The sequence below is a fragment of the Chiloscyllium punctatum genome, chromosome 22 (genome assembly GCF_047496795.1).
Source record: "Chiloscyllium punctatum isolate Juve2018m chromosome 22, sChiPun1.3, whole genome shotgun sequence".
NCBI lineage: Eukaryota > Metazoa > Chordata > Chondrichthyes > Orectolobiformes > Hemiscylliidae > Chiloscyllium > Chiloscyllium punctatum.
Window position 1 is genome coordinate 19,428,930 of NC_092760.1, and position 24,224 is coordinate 19,453,153.

The window sequence follows — 24,224 nt, forward strand, 5'->3', positions numbered from 1 at the left end:
CCTGGTGTAATGTAAAACACACACTGCGTTGATTATAATCCTGATCCTTGTGTAATATAAAACACACACTGCGGTGATTTTATTCCTCACCCTGGTGTAATGTAAAACACACACTGCGGTGATTACAATCCACACTCTGGCGTAATATAAAACACGCACTGCAGTGATTATAATCCTCACCCTGGTGTAATATAAAACACACACTGCGGGGATTATAATACTCACCTTGGGGTAATTTAAAATGCACACTGCGGGGATTATAATCCTCACCCTAGTGTAATATAATAAACACACTGCGGTGATCATATTCCTCAAACAGCTGTAGTATACATCACACACTGCGGTGATTATAATCCACACTCTGGTGTAATATAAAACACACACTGCTGTGATTATATTCCTCACCCTGGTATAATGTAAAACACACACTGTGGTGATTAAAATCCTCACCCTGGTGTCATATAAAACACACACTGCGGGGATTATAATCCTCACCCTGGTGTAATATAAAACACACACTGCGGTGATTATATTCCTCACCCTGCTGTAATATAAAACACACACTGCGGTGATTATAATCCTCACCCTGGTGTAATGTAAAACACACACTGCGATGATAATAATCCTGATCCTTGTGTAATATAAATCACACACTGCGGTGATTTTATTCCTCACCCTGGTGTAATGTAAAACACACACTGCGGTGAGTATAATCCTCACTCTGCTGTAATATAAAATACAAACTGCGGTGATTATGATCGTCACCCTGGTGTAATATAAAACACACAATGCGGTGTTTATGATCGTCACCCTGGTGTAATATAAAACACACAGTGCGGTGATTATGATCGTCGCCCTGGTGTAATATAAAACACACAGTGCGGTGATTATAATCCTCACCCTGCTGTAATATAAAACACACACTGCGGTGATTTTATTCCTCACCCTGGTGTAATGTAAAACACACACTGCGGTGAGTATAATCCTCACCCTGGTGTAATATAAAACACACACTGCGGTGATTATAATCCTAACCCTGGTGTCATACAAAACACACACTGCGGTGATTATAATCCTCACCCTGGTGTAATATGAAACACAAACTGCGGTGATCATAATCCTCACCCTGGTGTCATATAAAACACACACTGCAGGGATTATAATCCTCACCCTGGTGTAATATAATGAACACACTGCGGTGATTTTATTCCTCACCCTGGTGGAATGTAAAACACACACTGCGGTGATTATAATCCTCACACTGGTGTAATATAAAACACACTGCGGTGATTATAATTCTCACCCCTGTAATATAAAACACACACTGCGGTGATTATAATCCTCACCCTGGTGTCACATAAAATACACACTGCGGTGATTATAATCCTGACACTGGTGTAATATAAAACACACACTGCGGTGATTATAATCCTCACCCTGGTGTAATATAAAACACACACTGCGGTGATTATAATCCTAACCCTGGTGTCATATAAAACACACACTGCGGTGATTATAAACCTCACCCTGGTGTAATATAATCCACACACTGCGGTGATTATAATCCTCACCCTGGTGTAATGTAAAACACACAGTGCGATGATTATAATCCTCACCCTGGAGTAATTTACAACACACACTGTGGTAAATATACTCCTCACACTGGTGTCATACAAAACACACACTGCGGTGATTATAATCCTCACCCTGGTGAAATATAAAACACACACTGCGGTGATTATAGTCCTCACCCTGGTGTAATATAAAACACACACTGCGGTGATTATAAAACTCACACTGGTGCAATATAAAACACACGGCGGTGATTATAATCCTCACCCTGGTGTAATGTAAAACACACACTGTGGTGATTAAAATCCTCACCCTAGTGTCATATAAAACACACACTGCGGTGATTATAATCCTCACCCTGGTGTAATATAAAACACTCGCTGTGGTGATTATAATCCTCACCCTGGTGTAATATAAAACACACACTGCGGGGATTATAATACTCACCTTGGGGTAATTTAAAATGCACACTGCGGGGATTATAATCCTCACCCTTGTGTAATATAATAAACACACTGCGGTGATCATATTCCTCAAACAGCTGTAGTATACATCACACACTGCGGTGATTATAATCCACACTCTGGTGTAATATAAAACACACACTGCTGTGATTATATTCCTCACCCTGGTATAATGTAAAACACACACTGTGGTGATTAAAATCCTCACCCTGGTGTCATATAAAACACACGCTGCGGGGATTATCATTCTCCCCCTGGTGTAATATAAAACACACACTGCAGGGATTATAATCCTCACCCTGGTGTAATATAATAAACACACTGCGGTGATTTTATTCCTCACCCTGGTGTAATGTAAATCACACACTGCAGTGATTTTATTCCTCACCCTAGTGTGATATAAAACACACACTGCGGTGATTATAATCCTCACCCTGGTGTAATATAAAACACAAACTGCGGTGATCATAATCCTCACCCTGGTGTCATATAAAACACACACTGCAGGGATTATAATCCTCACCCTGGTGTAATATAATGAACACACTGCGGTGATTTTATTCCTCACCCTGGTGTAATGTAAAACACACACTGCGGTGATTATAATCCTCACACTGGTGTAATATAAAACACACTGCGGTGATTATAATCCTCACCCCTGTAATATAAAACACACACTGCGGTGATTATAATCCTCACCCTGGTGTCACATAAAATACACACTGCGGTGATTATAATCCTGACACTGGTGTAATATAAAACACACACTGCGGTGATTATAATCCTCACCCTGGTGTAATATAAAACACACACTGCGGTGATTATAATCCTAACCCTGGTGTCATATAAAACACACACTGCGGTGATTATAAACCTCACCCTGGTGTAATATAAAACACACACTGCAGTGATTATAATCCTCACCCTGGTGTAATATAAAACACACACTGCGGTGATTATAATCCTCACCCTGGTGTAATATAAAACACACACTGCAGTGATTATAATCCTCACCCTGGTGTAATATAAAACACACACTGCGGTGATTATAATCCTCACCCTGGTGTAATATAAAACACACACTGCGGTGATTATAATCCTCACTCTGGTGTAATATAAAACTCACACTGCGGTGATTATAATCCTCACCCTGGTGTAATATAAAACACACACTGCGGTGATAATAATCCTCTCCTTGGTGTAATATAAAACACACACCGCGGTGATTATAATCCTCACCCTGGTGTAATGTAAAACAGACACTGCGATGATTATAATCCTCACCCTGGTGTAATATAAAACACACACTTCAGTGATTATAATCCTCACACTGGCGTAATATAAAACACACACTGCAGTGATTATAATCTTCACCCTGGTGTAATATAAAACACACACGGCTGTGATTATAATCCTCAGCCTGGTGCAATGTAAAATACACACTGCGGTGATTATTATCCTCATCCTGGTGTAATACAAAACACACACTTCAGTGATTATAATCCTCACCCTGGTGTAATATAAATCACACAGTGCGGTGATTATGATCGTCACCCTGGTGTAATATAAAACACACAGTGCGATGATTATAATCCTCACTATGGTGTAATATAAAACACAAACTGCGGTGATCATAATCCTCACCCTGGAGTAATATAAAACACACACTGCGGTGATTATATTCCTCACCCTGCTGTAATATAAAACACACACTGCGGTGATTATATTCCTCACCCTGCTGTAATATAAAACACACACTGCGGTGATTATAATCCTCACCCTGGTGTAATGTAAAACACACACTGCGTTGATTATAATCCTGATCCTTGTGTAATATAAAACACACACTGCGGTGATTTTATTCCTCACCCTGGTGTAATGTAAAACACACACTGCGGTGATTACAATCCACACTCTGGTGTAATATAAAACACGCACTGCAGTGATTATAATCCTCACCCTGGTGTAATATAAAACACACACTGCGGGGATTATAATACTCACCTTGGGGTAATTTAAAATGCACACTGCGGGGATTATAATCCTCACCCTCGTGTAATATAATAAACACACTGCGGTGATCATATTCCTCAAACAGCTGTAGTATACATCACACACTGCGGTGATTATAATCCACACTCTGGTGTAATATAAAACACACACTGCTGTGATTATATTCCTCACCCTGGTATAATGTAAAACACACACTGTGGTGATTAAAATCCACACCCTGGTGTCATATAAAACACACACTGCGGGGATTATAATCCTCACCCTGGTGTAATATAAAACACACATTGCGGGGATTATAATCCTCACCCTGGTGTAATATAATAAACACACTGCGGTGATTATATTCCTCACCCTGGTGTAATATAAAACACACACTGCGATGATTAGAATCCTCACCCTGGTGTAATATAAAACACACACTGTGGTGATTTTATTCCTCACCCTGGTGTAATATAATAAACACACTGCGGTGATCATATTCCTCACCCTGGTGTAATATAAAACACACAGTGCGGTGATTATGATCGTCACCCTAGTGTGATATAAAACACACAATGCGGTGATTATGATCGTCACCCTGGTGTAATATAAAACACACAGTGCGGTGATTATGATCGTCACCCTGGTGTAATATACAACACACTGTGCGGTGATTATAATCCTCACCCTGGTGTAATATAAAACACACACTGCGGTGATTATAATCCTCACTCTGGTGTACTGTAAAACACACACTGCGATGATTAGAATCCTCACCCTGATGTAATATAAAACACACACTGTGGTGATTTTATTCCTCACCCTGGTGTAATGTAAAACACACACTGCGGTGAGTATAATCCTCGCTCTGGTGTAATATAAAACACACACTGAGGTGATTATATTCCTCACCCTGCTGTAATATAAAACACACACTGCGGTGATTATAATCCTCACCCTGGTATAATGTAAAACACACACTGCGTTGATTATAATCTTCACCCTGGTGTAATATAAAACACACACTGCGGTGAGTATAATCCTCACTCTGGTGTAATATAAAACACACACTGTGGTGGTTATAGTCCTCACCCTGGTGTAATATAAAACAGACACTGCGGTGATTATTATCCTCATCCTGGTGTAATACAAAACACACACTTCAGTGCTTATAATCCTCAGCCTGATGTAATGTAAAACACACACTGCAGTGATTATAATCCTTAACCTGGTGGAATGTAAAACACACACTGCAGTGATTATAATCCTCACCCTGGTGTAAGATAAAACATACACTGCGGTGATTATAATCCTCACCCTGGTGTAATAAAAAACACACACTGCGGAGATTATAGTCTGCACCCTGGTGTAATTTAATCCACACACTGCGGTGATTATAATCCTCACCCTGGTGTAATGTAAAACACACAGTGCGATGATTATAATCCTCACCCTGGTGTAATATAAAACACACACTGCGGTGATTATAATCCTCACCCTGGTGTAATATAAAACACACACTGCGGTGATTATACTCCTCACACTGGTGTCATACAAAACACACACTGCGGTGATTATAATCCTCACCCTGGTGTAATATAAAACACACACTGCGGTGATTATAATCCTCACCCTGGTGTAATATAAAACACACACTGCGGTGATTATAAAACTCACACTGGTGCAATATAAAACACACTGCGGTGATTATAATCCTCACCCTCGTGTAATGTAAAACACACACTGTGGTGATTAAAATCCTCACCCTAGTGTCATATAAAACACACACTGCGGTGATTTTAATCCTCACCCTGGTGTAATATAAAACACTCGCTGTGGTGATTATAATCCTCACCCTGGTGTAATATAAAACACACACTGCGGTGATTACAATCCACACTCTGGCATAATATAAAACACGCACTGCAGTGATTATAATCCTCACCCTGGTGTAATATAAAACACACACTGCGGGGATTATAATACTCACCTTGGGGTAATTTAAAATGCACACTGCGGGGATTATAATCCTCACCCTTGTGTAATATAATAAACACACTGCGGTGATCATATTCCTCAAACAGCTGGAGTATACATCACACACTGCGGTGATTATAATCCACACTCTGGTGTAATATAAAACACACACTGCTGTGATTATATTCCTCACCCTGGTATAATGTAAAACACACACTGTGGTGATTAAAATCCTCACCCTGGTGTCATATAAAACACACACTGCGGGGATTATCATTCTCACCCTGGTGTAATATAAAACACACACTGCAGGGATTATAATCCTCACCTTGGTGTAATATAATAAACACACTGCGGTGATTTTATTCCTCACCCTGGTGTAATGTAAATCACACACTGCAGTGATTTTATTCCTCACCCTAGTGTGATATAAAACACACACTGCGGTGATTATAATCCTCACCCTGGTGTAATATAAAACAAAAACTGCGGTGATCATAATCCTCACCCTGGTGTCATATAAAACACTCACTGCAGGGATTATAATCCTCACCCTGGTGTAATATAATGAACACACTGCGGTGATTTTATTCCTCACCCTGGTGTAATGTAAAACACACACTGCGGTGATTATAATCCTCACACTGGTGTAATATAAAACACACTGCGGTGATTATAAACCTCACCCCTGTAATATAAAACACACACTGCGGTGATTATAATCCTCACCCTGGTGTCACATAAAATACACACTGCGGTGATTATAATCCTGACACTGGTGTAATATAAAACACACACTGCGGTGATTATAATCCTCACCCTGGTGTAATATAAAACACACACTGCGGTGATTATAATCCTAACCCTGGTGTCATATAAAACACACACTGCGGTGATGATAAACCTCACCCTGGTGTAATATAAAACACACACTGCGGTGATTATAATCCTCACCCTGGTGTAATATAAAACACACACTGCGGTGATTATAATCCTCACCCTGGTGTAATATAAAACACACACTGCAGTGATTATAATCCTCACCCTGGTGTATTATAAAACACACACTGCGGTGATTATAATCCTCACCCTGGTGTAATATAAAACACACACTGCAGTGATTATAATCCTCACCCTGGTGTATTATAAAACACACACTGCGGTGATTATAATCCTCACTCTGGTGTAATATAAAACTCACACTGCGGTGATTATAATCCTCACCCTGGTGTAATATAAAACACACACTGCGGTGATAATAATCCTCTCCTTGGTGTAATATAAAACACACACAGCGGTGATTATAATCCTCACCCTGGTGTAATGTAAAACAGACACTGCGATGATTATAATCCTCACCCTGGTGTAATATAAAACACACACTTCAGTGATTATAATCCTCACCCTGGCGTAATATAAAACACACACTGCAGTGATTATAATCTTCACCCTGGTGTAATATAAAACACACACGGCTGTGATTATAATCCTCAGCCTGGTGCAATGTAAAATACACACTGCGGTGATTATTATCCTCATCCTGGTGTCATACAAAACACACACTTCAGTGATTATAATCCTCACCCTGGTGTAATATAAATCACACAGTGCGGTGATTATAATCCTCACTATGGTGTAATATAAAACACAAACTGCGGTGATAATAATCCTCACCCTGGAGTAATATAAAACACACACAGCGGTGATTATATTCCTCACCCTGCTGTAATATAAAACACACATTGCGGTGATTATATTCCTCACCCTGCTGTAATATAAAACACACACTGCGGTGATTATAATCCTCACCCTGGTGTAATGTAAAACACACACTGCGTTGATTATAATCCTGATCCTTGTGTAATATAAAACACACACTGCGGTGATTTTATTCCTCACCCTGGTGTAATGTAAAACACACACTGCGGTGATTACAATCCACACTCTGGTGTAATATAAAACACGCACTGCAGTGATTATAATCCTCACCCTGGTGTAATATAAAACACACACTGCGGGGATTATAATACTCACCTTGGGGTAATTTAAAATGCACACTGCGGGGATTATAATCCTCACCCTCGTGTAATATAATAAACACACTGCGGTGATCATATTCCTCAAACAGCTGTAGTATACATCACACACTGCGGTGATTATAATCCACACTCTGGTGTAATATAAAACACACACTGCTGTGATTATATTCCTCACCCTGGTATAATGTAAAACACACACTGTGGTGACTAAAATCCTCACCCTGGTGTCATATAAAACACACACTGCGGGGATTATAATCCTCACCCTGGTGTAATATAAAACACACATTGCGGGGATTATAATCCTCACCCTGGTGTAATATAATAAACACACTGCGGTGATCATATTCCTCACCCTGGTGTAATATAAAACACACAGTGCCGTGATTATGATCGTCACCCTGGTGTAATATAAAACACACAGTGCGGTGATTATGATCGTCACCCTGGTGTAATATACAACACACTGTGCGGTGATTATAATCCTCACCCTGGTATAATATAAAACACAAACTGCGGTGATCATAATCCTCACCCTAGTGTAATATAAAACACACACTACGGTGATTATATTCCTCACCCTGCTGTAATATAAAACACACACTGCGGTGATTATAATCTTCACCCTGGTGTAATATAAAACACACACTGCGGTGATTATAATCCTCACTCTGGTGTACTGTAAAACACACACTGCGATGATTAGAATCCTCACCCTGGTGTAATATAAAACACACACTGTGGTGATTTTATTCCTCACCCTGGTGTAATGTAAAACACACACTGCGGTGAGTATAATCCTCGCTCTGGTGTAATATAAAACACACACTGCGGTGGTTATAATCCTCACCCTGGTGTAATATAAAACACACACTGTGGTAATTATAATCTTCACCCTGGTGTAATATAAAACACACACTGCGGTGATTATTATCCTCATCCTGGTTGAAAGTAAAACACACACTGCGGTGATTATAATCCTCATTCTGTTGTAATATAAAAGACACACTGCGGTGATTATAATCATCACACTGGTGTAATATAAAACACACTGCGGTGATTATAATCCTCACCCCTGTAATATAAAACACACACTGCGGTGATTATAATCCTCACCCTGGTGTCATATAAAATACACACTGCGGTGATTATAATCCTGACACTAGTGTAATATAAAACACACACTGCGGTGATTATAATCCTCACCCTGGTGTAATATAAAACACACACTTCAGTGATTATAATCCTCAACCTGGTGTCATATAAAACACACACTGCGGTGATTATAATCCTCACCCTGGTGTAATATAAAATACACACTGCGGTGATTATCATCCACAAAATGGTGTAATATAAAACGCACTGCGGTGATTATAATCCTGACACTGGTGTAATATAAAACACACACAGCGGTGATTATAATCCTCACCCTGGTGTAATGTAAAACAGGCACTGCGATGATTATAATCCTCACCCTGGTGTAATATAAAACACACACTGCGGTGATTATTATCCTCATCCTGGTGTAATACAAAACACACACTTCAGTGATTATAATCCTCACCCTGGCGTAATATAAAACACACACTGCAGTGATTATAATCTTCACCCTGGTGTAATATAAAACACACACTGCGGTGATTATAATCCTCACCCTGGTGTAATATAAAACACACATTGCGGTGATTATTATCCTCATCCTGGTGTAATAAAAAACACACACTTCATTGATTATAATCCTCACCCTGGTGGATTATAAATCACACAGTGCGGTCTTTATGATCGTCACCCTGGTGTAATATAAAACACACAGTGAGGTGATTAGAATCCTCACCTTGGTGTAATGTAAAACACACACTGCGGTGATTATATTCCTCACGCTGGTGTAATGTAAAACACACACTGCGGTGATTATATTCCTCACGCTGGTGTAATATAAAACACACACTGCGGTGATTATAATCCTCACTCTGGTGTAGTATAAAACACACACTGCCGTGATTATATACCTCACCCTGGTGTAATGTAAAACACACACTGCGGAGATTATAATCCTCTCTCCGGTGTAATATAAAACACACACTGCGATGATTATATTCCTCATCCTGGTGTAATATAAAACACACACTGCGGTGATTATAATCCTCACTCTGGTGTAATATAAAACACACACTGCGGTGATTATAATCCTCACTCTGGTGTAATATAAAACACACACTGCGGTGATTATATTCCTCACCCTGCTGTAATATAAAACACACACTGCGGTGATTATAATCTTCACCCTGGTGTAATATAAAACACACACTGCGGTGATTATATTCCTCAACCTGCTGTAATATACAACACACACTGCGGTGATTATAATCTTCACCCTGGTGTAATATAAAACACACACTGCGGTGATTATAATCCTCACACTGGTGTAATATAAAACACAGACTGCGGTGATTATAATCCTCACCCTGGTGTAATATAAAACACACACTGCGGTTATTATAATCCTCACCCTGGTGTAAGATAAAACACACACTGCGGTGATTATAATCCTCACCCTGGTGTAATATAAAACACACACTGCGGTGATTATTATCCTCATCCTGGTGTAATACAAAACACACACTTCAGTGATTATAATCCTTACCCTGGTGTAATGTAAAACACACACTGCGATGATTATAATCCTCACCCTGGTGTAATATAATCAACACATTGCAGTGATTATAATCCTCACCCTGGTGTAATATAAAACACACACTGTGGTGATTATAATCCTAACCTTGATGTAATATAAAACACACACTGTGGGGAATATAATTCTCACTCTGGGGTAATATAAAACATTCACTGCGGTGATTATAATCTTCACCCTGGTGGAATGTAAAACGCACACTGCGATGATTATAGTCTGCCCCCTGGTGTAATATAATCAACACACTGCAGTGATTATAATCCTCACCCTGGTGTAATGTAAAACACACAGTGCGATGATTATAATCCTCACCCTGGAGTAATTTACAACACACAATGTGGTGAATATACTCCTCACACTGGTGTCATGCAAAACACACACTGCGGTGATTATAATCCTCACCCTGGTGTAATATAAAACACACACTGCGGTGATTATAATCCTCACACTGGGGTAATATAAAACACACACTGCGGGAATTATAATCCTCACCCTGACTTAATGTAAAACACACACGGTGGTGATTAAAATCCTCACCCTGGTGTCATATAAAACACACACTGCGGTGATTATAATCCTCACCCTGGTGTAATATAAAACACACACTGCGGTGATTACTATCCTCATCCTGGTGTAATACAAAACACACCCTGCGGTGATTATAATCCTCACTCTGGTGTCATATAAAACACACACTGCGGTGATTATAATCCTTACCCTGGTGTAATGTGAAACACACTGCGGTGATTGTAATCCTCAACCTGGTGTAATATAAAACACACACTGCGGTGATTATAATCCTCACCTTGGTGTAATGTAAAACACACACTGCGGTGATTATATTCCTCACGCTGGTGTAATGTAAAACACACACTGCGGTGATTATATTCCTCACGCTGGTGTAATATAAAACACACACTGCGTTGATTATAATCCTCACTCTGGTGGAGTATAAAACACACACTGCGGTGATTATATTCCTCACACTGGTGTAATATAAAACACACACTGCGGTGATTATAATCCTCACCCTGATGTAATATAAAACACACACTGCAGTGATTATAATCCTCACCCTGGTGTAATATAAAACACACACTGCGGTGATTATAATCCTCACCTTGGTGTAATGTAAAACACACACTGCGGTGATTATATTCCTCACGCTGGTGTAATGTAAAACACACACTGCGGTGATTATATTCCTCACGCTGGTGTAATATAAAACACACACTGCGTTGATTATAATCCTCACCCTGACTTAATGTAAAACACACACGGTGGTGATTAAAATCCTCACCCTGGTGTCATATAAAACACACACTGCGGTGATTATAATCCTCACTCTGGTGTCATATAAAACACACACTGCGGTGATTATAATCCTTACCCTGGTGTAATGTGAAACACACTGCGGTGATTGTAATCCTCAACCTGGTGTAATATAAAACACACACTGCGGTGATTATAATCCTCACCTTGGTGTGATGTAAAACACACACTGCGGTGATTATATTCCTCACGCTGGTGTAATGTAAAACACACACTGCGGTGATTATATTCCTCACGCTGGTGTAATATAAAACACACACTGCGTTGATTATAATCCTCACTCTGGTGGAGTATAAAACACACACTGCGGTGATTATATTCCTCACACTGGTGTAATATAAAACACACACTGCGGTGATTATAATCCTCACCCTGATGTAATATAAAACACACACTGCAGTGATTATAATCCTTACCCTGGTGTAATGTGAAACACACTGCGGTGATTGTAATCCTCAACCTGGTGTAATATAAAACACACACTGCGGTGATTATAATCCTCACCTTGGTGTAATGTAAAACACACACTGCGGTGATTATATTCCTCACGCTGGTGTAATGTAAAACACACACTGCGGTGATTATATTCCTCACGCTGGTGTAATATAAAACACACACTGCGTTGATTATAATCCTCACTCTGGTGGAGTATAAAACACACACTGCGGTGATTATATTCCTCACACTGGTGTAATATAAAACACACACTGCGGTGATTATAATCCTCACCCTGATGTAATATAAAACACACACTGCAGTGATTATAATCCTCACCCTGGTGTAATATAAAACACACACTGCGGTGATTATAATCCTCACCTTGGTGTAATGTAAAACACACACTGCGGTGATTATATTCCTCACGCTGGTGTAATGTAAAACACACACTGCGGTGATTATATTCCTCACGCTGGTGTAATATAAAACACACACTGCGTTGATTATAATCCTCACTCTGGTGGAGTATAAAACACACACTGCGGTGATTATATTCCTCACACCGGTGTAATATAAAACACACACTGCGGTGATTATAATCCTCACCCTGATGTAATATAAAACACACACTGCAGTGATTATAATCCTCACCCTGGTGTAATATAAAACACACACTGCGGTGATTATAATCCTCACTCTGGTGTAATATAAAACAAACACTGCGGTGATTATAATCCTCACCCTGGTGTAATATAAAATACACACTGCGGTGATTATAATCCACACCCTGGTGTAATATGAAACACACACTGCGGTGATTATAATCCTCACCCTGATGTAATATAAAACACACACTGCGATGATTATAATCCTCACCCTGGTGTAATATAATAAACACACTGCGGTGATTATAATCCTCACCCTGATGTAATATAAAACACACACTGCGCTGATCATATTCCTAAAACTGCTATAGTGTACATCACACACTGCGGTGATTATAATCCTCACTCTGGTGTAATGTAAAACACACACTGCGGTGATTATAATCCAGACTCTGGTGTAATATAAAACACACACTGCTGTGATTATATTCCTCACGCTGGTGTAATGTAAAACACAAACTGCGGTGAGTATAATCCTCACTCTGGTGTAATGTAAAATACAAACTGCGGTGATTATGATCGTCACCCTGGTGTAATATAAAACACACAGTGCGGTGATTATGATCGTCGCCCTGGTGTAATATAAAACACACAGTGCGGTGATTATAATCCTCACCCTGCTGTAATATAAAACACACACTGCGGTGATTATAATCTTCACCCTGGTGTAATATAAAACACACACTGCGGTGATTATAATCCTCACACTGGTGTAATATAAAACACACACTGCGGTGATTATAATCTTCACCCTGGTGTAATATAAATCACACACTGCGGTGATTGTAATCCTCACCCTGGTGTCATATAAAATACACACTGCGGTGATTATAATTCTGACACTGGCGTAATATAAAACACACATTGCGGTGATTATAATCCTCACCCTGGCGTAATATAAAACACACACTGCGGTGATTATAATCCTCACCCTGGTGTCATATAAAACACACACTGCGGTGATTATAATCCTCTCCCTGGTGTAATATAAAACACACATTGCGGTGATTATAATCCTCACCCTGGTGTAATACAAAAACACACACTGCGGTGATTATAATACTCACCCTGGTGTAAGATAAAACACACACTGCAGTGATTATAATCTTCACCCTGGTGTAATATAAAACACACACTGCGGTGATTATTATCCTCATCCTGGTGTAATATAAAACACACACTGCAGTGATTATAATTCTTACCCTGGTGTAATATAAAACACACACTGCGGTGATTATAATTCTCACCCTGGTGTAATATAAAACACACACTGCGGTGAATAAAATCCTCACCCTGTGTAATATAAAACACACACTGCGGTGATTATGATATTCACTCTGGAGTAATATAAAAGACACACTGCGGTGATTATAATCCTCACTCTGGTCTAATATATAACACACACTGCAGCTGTACAGGACTTTGGTTAGGCCACAGTTGGAGTACTGTGTGCAGTTCTGGTCGCCTCACTTTAGGAAAGATGTGGAAGCTTTGGAGAGGGTGCTGAGAATATTTACCAGGATGTTGCCTGGAATGGAGAGTAGGTCGTACGAGGATAGGCTGACGGTTCTCGACCTTTTCTCGTTGGAACGGCGAAGGATGAGGGGTGACTTGATAGAGGTTTATAAGATGATCAGAGGAATAGATAGAGTAGACAGTCAGAAACTTTTTCCCCGGGTACAACAGAGTGTTACAAGGGGACATAAATTTAAGGTGAAGGGTGGAAGGTATAGGGGAGATGTCAGGGGTGGGTTCTTTACCCAGAGAGTGGTGGGTGCATGGAATGCGCTCCCCGTGGGAGTGGTAGAGTCGGAATCATTGGCGAACTTTAAGCGGCATTTGGATAGGTACATGGATGGGTGTTAATCTAGGTGAGACGTTCGGCACAACATTGTGGGCCGAAGGGCCTGTTCTGTGCTGTATTGTTCTATGTTCTATATTCTATGATTATAGTCCTCACCCAGGTGTAATATAATAAACACACTGCGGTGATTATAATCCTCACCCTGATGTAATATAAAACACACACTGCGCTGATCATATTCCTCAAACTGCTGTCGTATACATCACACACTGCAGTGAATATAATCCTCACTCTGGTGTAATGTAAAACACACACTGCGGTGATTATAATCCACAATCTGGTGTAATATAAAACACACACTGCTGTGATAATATTCCTCACCCCGGTGTAATGTAATACACACACTGCGGTGATTATAATGCTCACTCTGGAGTAATATATAACACACACTGCGGTGATTATATTCCTCACCCTGCTGTAATATAAACACACACTGCAGTGATTATAATCTTCACCCTGGTGTAATATAAAACACACACTGCGGTGATTATAATCCTCACCCTGGTGTAATGTAAAAGACACACTGCGATGATTATAATCCTCACCCTGGTGTAATATAAAACACACACTGCGGTGATTTTATTCCTCACCCTGGTGTAATGTAAAACACACACTGCGGTGATTTTATTCCTCACCCTAGTGTAATATAAAACACACACTGCGGTGATTATAATCCTCACCCTGGTGTAATATAAAACACACAGTGCGGTGATTATAATCCTCACCCTGCTGTAATATAAAACATACACTGCGGTGATTATAATCCTCACACTGGTGTAATATAAAACACACACTGCGGTGATTATAATCTTCACCCTGGTGTAATATATATCACACACTGCGGTGATTGTAATCCTCACCCTGGTGTCATATAAAATACACACTGCGGTGATTATAATCCTGACACTGGCGTAATATAAAACACACATTGCGGTGATTATAATCCTCACCCTTGTGTAATATAAAAAACACACTGCGGTGATTATAATCCTCACCCTGGTGTCATATAAAACACACACTGCGGTGATTATAATCCTCTCCCTGGTCTAATATAAAACACACATTGCGGTGATTATAATCCTCACCCTGGTGTAATACAAAAACACACACTGCGGTGATTATAATCCTCACCCTGGTGTAAGATAAAACACACACTGCGGTGATTATTATCCTGATCCTGGTGTAATATAAAACACACACTGCAGTGATTATAATTCTTACCCTGGTGTAATATAAAACACACACTGCGGTGATTATAATCTTCACCCTGGTGTAATATAAATCACACACTGCGGTGATTGTAATCCTCACTCTGGTGTAATATATAACACACACTGCAGCTGTACAGGACTTTGGTTAGGCCACAGTTGGAGTACTGTGTGCAGTTCTGGTCGCCTCACTTTAGGAAAGATGTGGAAGCTTTGGAGAGGGTGCAGAGAATATTTACCAGGATGTTGCCTGGAATGGAGAGTAGGTCGTACGAGGATAGGCTGACAGTTCTCGGCCTTTTCTCGTTGGAACGGCGAAGGATGAGGGGTGACTTGATAGAGGTTTATAAGATGATCAGAGGAATAGATAGAGTAGACAGTCAGAAACTTTTTCCCCGGGTACAACAGAGTGTTACAAGGGGACATAAATTTAAGGTGAAGGGTGGAAGGTATAGGGGAGATGTCAGGGGTGGGTTCTTTACCCAGAGAGTGGTGGGTGCATGGAATGCGCTCCCCGTGGGAGTGGTAGAGTCAGAATCATTGGCGAACTTTAAGCGGCATTTGGATAGGTACATGGATGGGTGCTTAATCTAGGTTAGAAGTTCGGCACAACATCGTGGGCCGATGGACCTGTTCTGTGCTGTATTGTTCTATGTTCTATATTCTATGATTATAGTCCTCACCCAGGTGTAATATAATAAACACACTGCGGTGATTATAATCCTCACCCTGATGTAATATAAAACACACACTGCGGTGATTATAATCCTTAACCTGGTGGAATGTAAAACACACACTGCAGTGATTATCATCCTCACACTGGTGTAATATAGAACACACACTGCGGTGATTATAATCCTCACCCTGGTGTAATATAAAAAACACACTGCGGTGATTATAATCCTCACCCTGGTGTCATATAAAACACACACTGCGGTGATTATAATCCTCTCCCTGGTGTAATATAAAACACACATTGCGGTGATTATAATCCTCACCCTGGTGTAATACAAAAACACACACTGCGGTGATTATAATCCTCACCCTGGTGTAAGATAAAACACACACTGCAGTGATTATAATCCTCACCCTGGTGTAATATAAAACACACACTGCGGTGATTATTATCCTGATCCTGGTGTAATATAAAACACACACTGCAGTGATTATAATTCTTACCCTGGTGTAATATAAAACACACACTGCGGTGATTATAATCTTCACCCTGGTGTAATATAAATCACACACTGCGGTGATTGTAATCCTCACTCTGGTGTAATATATAACACACACTGCAGCTGTACAGGACTTTGGTTAGGCTGCAGTTGGAGTACTGTGTGCAGTTCTGGTCGCCTCACTTCAGGAAAGATGTGGAAGCTTTGAAGAGGGTGCAGAGAATATTTACTCGGATGTTGCCTGGAATGGAGAGTAGGTCGTACGAGGATAGGCTGACAGTTCTCGGCCTTTTCTCGTTGGAACGGCGAAGGATGAGGGGTGACTTGATAGAGGTTTATAAGATGATCAGAGGAATAGATAGAGTAGACAGTCAGAAACTTTTTCCCCGGGTACAACAGAGTGTTACAAGGGGACATAAATTTAAGGTGAAGGGTGGAAGGTATAGGGGAGATGTCAGGGGTGGGTTCTTTACCCAGAGAGTGGTGGGTGCATGGAATGCGCTCCCCGTGGGAGTGGTAGAGTCAGAATCATTGGCGAACTTTAAGCGGCATTTGGATAGGTACATGGATGGGTGCTTAATCTAGGTTAGAAGTTCGGCACAACATCGTGGGCCGATGGGCCTGTTCTGTGCTGTATTGTTCTATGTTCTATATTCTATGATTATAGTCCTCACCCAGGTGTAATATAATAAACACACTGCGGTGATTATAATCCTCACCCTGATGTAATATAAAACACACACTGCGGTGATTATAATCCTTAACCTGGTGGAATGTAAAACACACACTGCAGTGATTATAATCCTCACCCTGGTGTAATATAAAACACACACTGCGGTGATTATAATCCTCACCCTGGTGTAATATAAAACACACACTGCGGTGATTATTATCCTCATCCTGGTGTAATACAAAACACACACTGCGGTGATTATAATCCTCACCCTGGTGTAATATAAAACACACACTGCGGTGATTATAATCCTCACCCTGGTGTAATGTAAAACACACACTGCAGTGATTATAATCCTCACCCTGGTGTAATGTAAAACACACACTGCGGTGATTATAATCCTCACTCTGGTGTAATGTAAAACACACACTGCGGTGATTATAATCCTCAGGCTGGTGTAATATAAAACACACTGCGGTGATTATAAACCGCACCCTGGTGTAATGTAAAACACACACTGCGGTTATTATAATTCTCACACTGGTGTAATATAAAACACACACTGCGGTGATTATAATCCTCACACTGGTGTAATATAAAACACACACTGCGGTGATTATAATCCTCACCCTGGTGTAATATAAAACACACACTGCTGTTATTATAATCCTCACCCTGGTGTAATATAAAACACACACTGCGGTTATTATAATCCTCACCCTGGTGTAATATATATCACACACTGCGGTGATTATAATCGTCACCCTGGTGTCATATAAAATACACACTGCGGTGATTATAATCCTCACACTGGTGTAATATAAAACACACACTGCGGTGATTATAATCCTCACCCTGGTATAATATAAAACACACACTGCGGTGATTATTATCCTCATCCTGGTGTAATACAAAACACACACTGCGGTGATTATAATCCTCACCCTGGTGTAATATAAAACATACACTGCGGTGATTATAATCCTCACCCTGGTGTAACATAAAACACACACTGCGGTGACTATAATCCTCACTCTGGTGTAATGTAAAACACACACTGCGGTGATTATAATCCTCACCCTGGTGTAACGTAAAAAAAACACTGCGGTGATTATAATCCTCACCCTGGTGTAATGTAAAACACACACTGTGGTGATTATAATCCTCACCCTGGTGTAATGTAAAACACACACTGCGGTGATCATATTCCTCAAACTGCTGTCGTATACATCACACACTGCAGTGAATATAATCCTCACTCTGGTGTAATGTAAAACACACACTGCGGTGATTATAATCCACACTCTGGTGTAAAATAAAACACACACTGCTGTGATTATATTCCTCACCCTGGTGTAATGTAAAACACACACTGCGGTGATTATAATCCTCACTCTGGTGTAATATATAACACACACTGCGGTGATTATATTCCTCACCCTGCTGTAATATAAAACACACACTGCGGTGATTATAATCTTCACCCTGGTGTAATATAAAACACACACTGCGGTGATTATATTCCTCACCGTGGTGTAATGTAAAAGACACACTGCGATGATTATAATCCTCACCCTGGTGTAATATAAAACACACACTGCGGTGATTTTATTCCTCACCCTAGTGTAATATAAAACACACACTGCTGTGATTATAATCCTCACCCTGGTGTAATATAAAACACACAGTGCGGTGATTATAATCCTCACCCTGCTGTAATATAAAACACACACTGCGGTGATTATAATCTTCACCCTGGTGTAATATAAAACACACACTGCGGTGATTATAATCCTCACACTGGTGTAATATAAAACACACACTGCGGTGATTATAATCTTCACCCTGGTGTAATATAAATAACACACTGTGGTGATTGTAATCCTCACCCTGGTGTCATATAAAAAACATCCTGCGGTGATTATAATCCTGACACTGGCGTAATATAAAACACACATTGCGGTGATTATAATCCTCACCCTGGAGTAATTTACAACACACACTGTGGTGAATATACTCCTCACCCTGGTGTCATACAAAACACACAGTGCGGTGATTATAATCCTCACCCTGCTGTAATATAAAACACACACTGCGGTGATTATAATCTTCACCCTGGTGTAATATAAAACACACACTGCGGTGATTATAATCCTCACACTGGTGTAATATAAAACACACACTGCGGTGATTATAATCTTCACCCTGGTGTAATATAAATAACACACTGTGGTGATTGTAATCCTCACCCTGGTGTCATATAAAAAACATCCTGCGGTGATTATAATCCTGACACTGGCGTAATATAAAACACACATTGCGGTGATTATAATCCTCACCCTGGAGTAATTTACAACACACACTGTGGTGAATATACTCCTCACCCTGGTGTCATACAAAACACACACTGCGGTAATTATAATCCTCACCCTGGTGTAATATAAAACACACACTGCGGTGATTATAAACCTCACCCTGGTGTAATGTAAAACACACACTGCGGTGATTATAATCCTCACCCTGGTGTAATGTAAAACACACTTTGCGATGATTATAATCCTCACCCTGGTGTAATATAAAACACACTTTGCGATGATTATAATCCTCACCCTGGTGTCATATACAACAAACACTCCCGCGATTATAATCCTCACCCTGGTGTTCTGTAAAACACACACTGCGGTGATTATAATCCTCACTCTGGTGAAATATAAAACACACACTGCGGCAATGATAATCCTCACTCTGGTGTAATATAAAACAAACACTGCAGTGATTATATTCCTCACCTTGCTGTGATATAAAACACACACTGCGGTGATTATAATCCTCACCCTGGTGTAATATAATCAACACATTGCAGTGATTATAATCCTCACCCTGGAGTAAAATAAAACACACACTGCGGGGAATATAATTCTCACTCTGGGGTAATATAAAACACACACTGCGGTGATTATAATCCACAGCCTGGTGGAATGTAAAACGCACACTGCGATGATTATAGTCTGCACCCTGGTGTAATATAATCAACACACTGCGGTGATTATAATCCTCACCCTGGTGTAATGTAAAACACACAGTGCGATGATTATAGTCTGCACCCTGGTGTACTATAATCAACACACTGCGGTGATTATAATCCTCACCCTGGTGTAATGTAAAACACACAGTGTGATGATTATAATCCGCACCCTGGAGTAATTTACAACACACACTGTGGTGAATATACTCCTCACACTGGTGTCATACAAAACACACACTGCGGTGATTATAATCCTCACCCTGGTGTCATACAAAACACACACTGCGGTGATTATAATCCTCACACTGGTGTCATACAAAACACACACTGCGGTGATTATAATCCTCACCCTGGTGTAATATAAAACACACACTGCAGTGATTATAATCCTCACCCTGGTGTAATATAAAACACACACTGCGATGATTATAATCCTCACACTGGTGTAAAGTAAAACACACACTGCGGTGATTATTATCCTCGCTCTGGGGTAATATAAAACATTCACTGCGGTGATTATAATCCTCATCCTGGTGTAATGTAAAACACACACGGTGGTGATTAAAATCCACACCCTGGTGTCATATAAAACACACACTGCAGTGATTATAATCCTCACACTGGTGTCATATAAAACACACTCTGCGGTGGTTATAATCCTCACCCTGATGTAATATAATACACACACTGCGGTGATTATAATCCTCACCCTGGTGTAATATAAAACACACTCTGCGGTGATTATAATCCTCATCCTGGTGTAATACAAAACACACACTTCAGTGTTTATAATCCTCACCCAGGCGTAATATAAAAAACACACTGCAGTGATTATAATCCTCACCCTGATGTAATGTAAAACACACAGTGCGATGATTATAATTCTCACCCTGGAGTAATTTACAACACACACTGTGGTGAATATACTCCTCACACAAGTGTCATACAAAACACACACTGCTGTAATTATAATCCTCACCCTGGTGTCATGTAAAACACACACTGCGGTGATTATAATCCTCACCCTGATGTCATATAAAACACACACTGCGGTGATTATAATCCTCACTCTGGTGTAATATAATAAACACACTGCGGTGATTATAATCCTCGCCCTGATGCAATATAAAACACACTTTGCGATGATTATAATCCTCACCCTGGTGTCATATACAACATACACTGCCGCGATTATAATCCTCACCCTGGTGTAATATAAAACACACACTGCGGTGATTATAATCCTCACTCTGGTGAAATATAAAACACACACTGCGGTGATTATAATCCTCACCCTGGTGTAATATAAAACACACAGTGCGGTGATTATGATCGACACCCTGGTGTAATATAAAACACACAGTGCGGTGATTATGATCGTCACCCTGGTGTAATATACAACACACTGTGCGGTGATTATAATCCTCACCCTGGTGTAATATAAAACACAAACTGCGGTGATCATAATCCTCACCCTAGTGTAATTTAAAACACACACTGCGGTGGTTATTATCCTCATCCTGGTGTAATAAAAAACACACACTTCATTGATTATAATCCTCACCGTGGTGTATTATAAATCACACAGTGCGGTGATTATGATCGTCACCCTGGTGTAATATAAAACACATAGTGAGGTGATTAGAATCCTCACTCTGGTGTAATATAAATCACAAACTGCGGTGATCATAATCCTCACACTGGTGTAATATAAAACACACACTGCGGTGATTATATTCCTCACCCTGCTGTAATATAAAACACACACTGCGGTGATTATAATCTTCACCCTGGTGTAATATAAAACACACACTGCGGTGATTATAATCCTCACCCTGGTGTAATGTAAAACACACACTGCGATGATAATAATCCTGATCCTTGTTTAATATAAAACACACACTGCGGTGATTTTATTCCTCACCCTGGTGTAATGTAAAACACACACTGCGGTGAATATAATACTCACTCTGGTGTAATATAAAACAAACACTGCGGTGGTTATAGTCCTCACCCTGGTGTAATATAAAACACACACTGCGGTGATTATTATCCTCATCCTGGTGTAATACAAAACACACACTTCAGTGATTATAATCCTCAGCCTGGTGTAATGTAAAACACCACTGCAGTGATTATAATCCTTAACCTGGTGCAATGTAAAACACACACTGCGGAGATTATAATCCTCACCCTGGAGTAATTTACAACACACACTGTGGTAAATATACTCCTCACACTGGTGTCATACAAAACACACACTGCGGTGATTATAATCCTCACCCTGGTGTAATATAAAACACTCGCTGTGGTGATTATAATCCTCACCCTGGTGTAATATAAAACACACACTGCGGTGATTATAATCCTTAACCTGGTGGAATGTAAAACACACACTGCAGTGATTATAATCCTCACCCTGGTGTAAGATAAAACATACACTGCGGTGATTATAATCCTCACCCTGGTGTAATATAAAACACACACTGCGGTGACTATAATCCTCACTCTGGTGTAATGTAAAACACACACTGCGGTGATTATAATCCTCACCCTGGTGTAATGTAAAACACACACTGCTGTGATTATAATCCTCACCCTGGTGTAATGTAAAACACACACTGCGGTGATTATAATCCTCACTCTGGTGTAATGTAAAACACACACTGCGGTTATTATAATCCTCACCCTGGTGTAATATAAATCACACACTGCGGTGATTATAATCCTCACCCTGGTGTAATATAGAACACACACTGCGGTTATTATAATCCTCACCCTGGTGTAATATAAAACACACACTGCGGTTATTATAATCCTCACCCTGGTGTAATATAAATCACACACTGCGGTGATTATAATCGTCACCCTGGTGTCATATAAAATACACACTGCGGTGATTATAATCCTCACACTGGTGTAATATAAAACACACACTGCGGTGATTATAATCCTCACTCTGGTGTAATATAAAACACACACTGCGGTGATTATTATCCTCATCCTGGTGTAATACAAAACACACACTTCAGTGATTATAATCCTTCCCCTGGAGTAATGTAAAACACACACTGCGATGATTAGAGTCCGCACCCTGGTGTAATATAA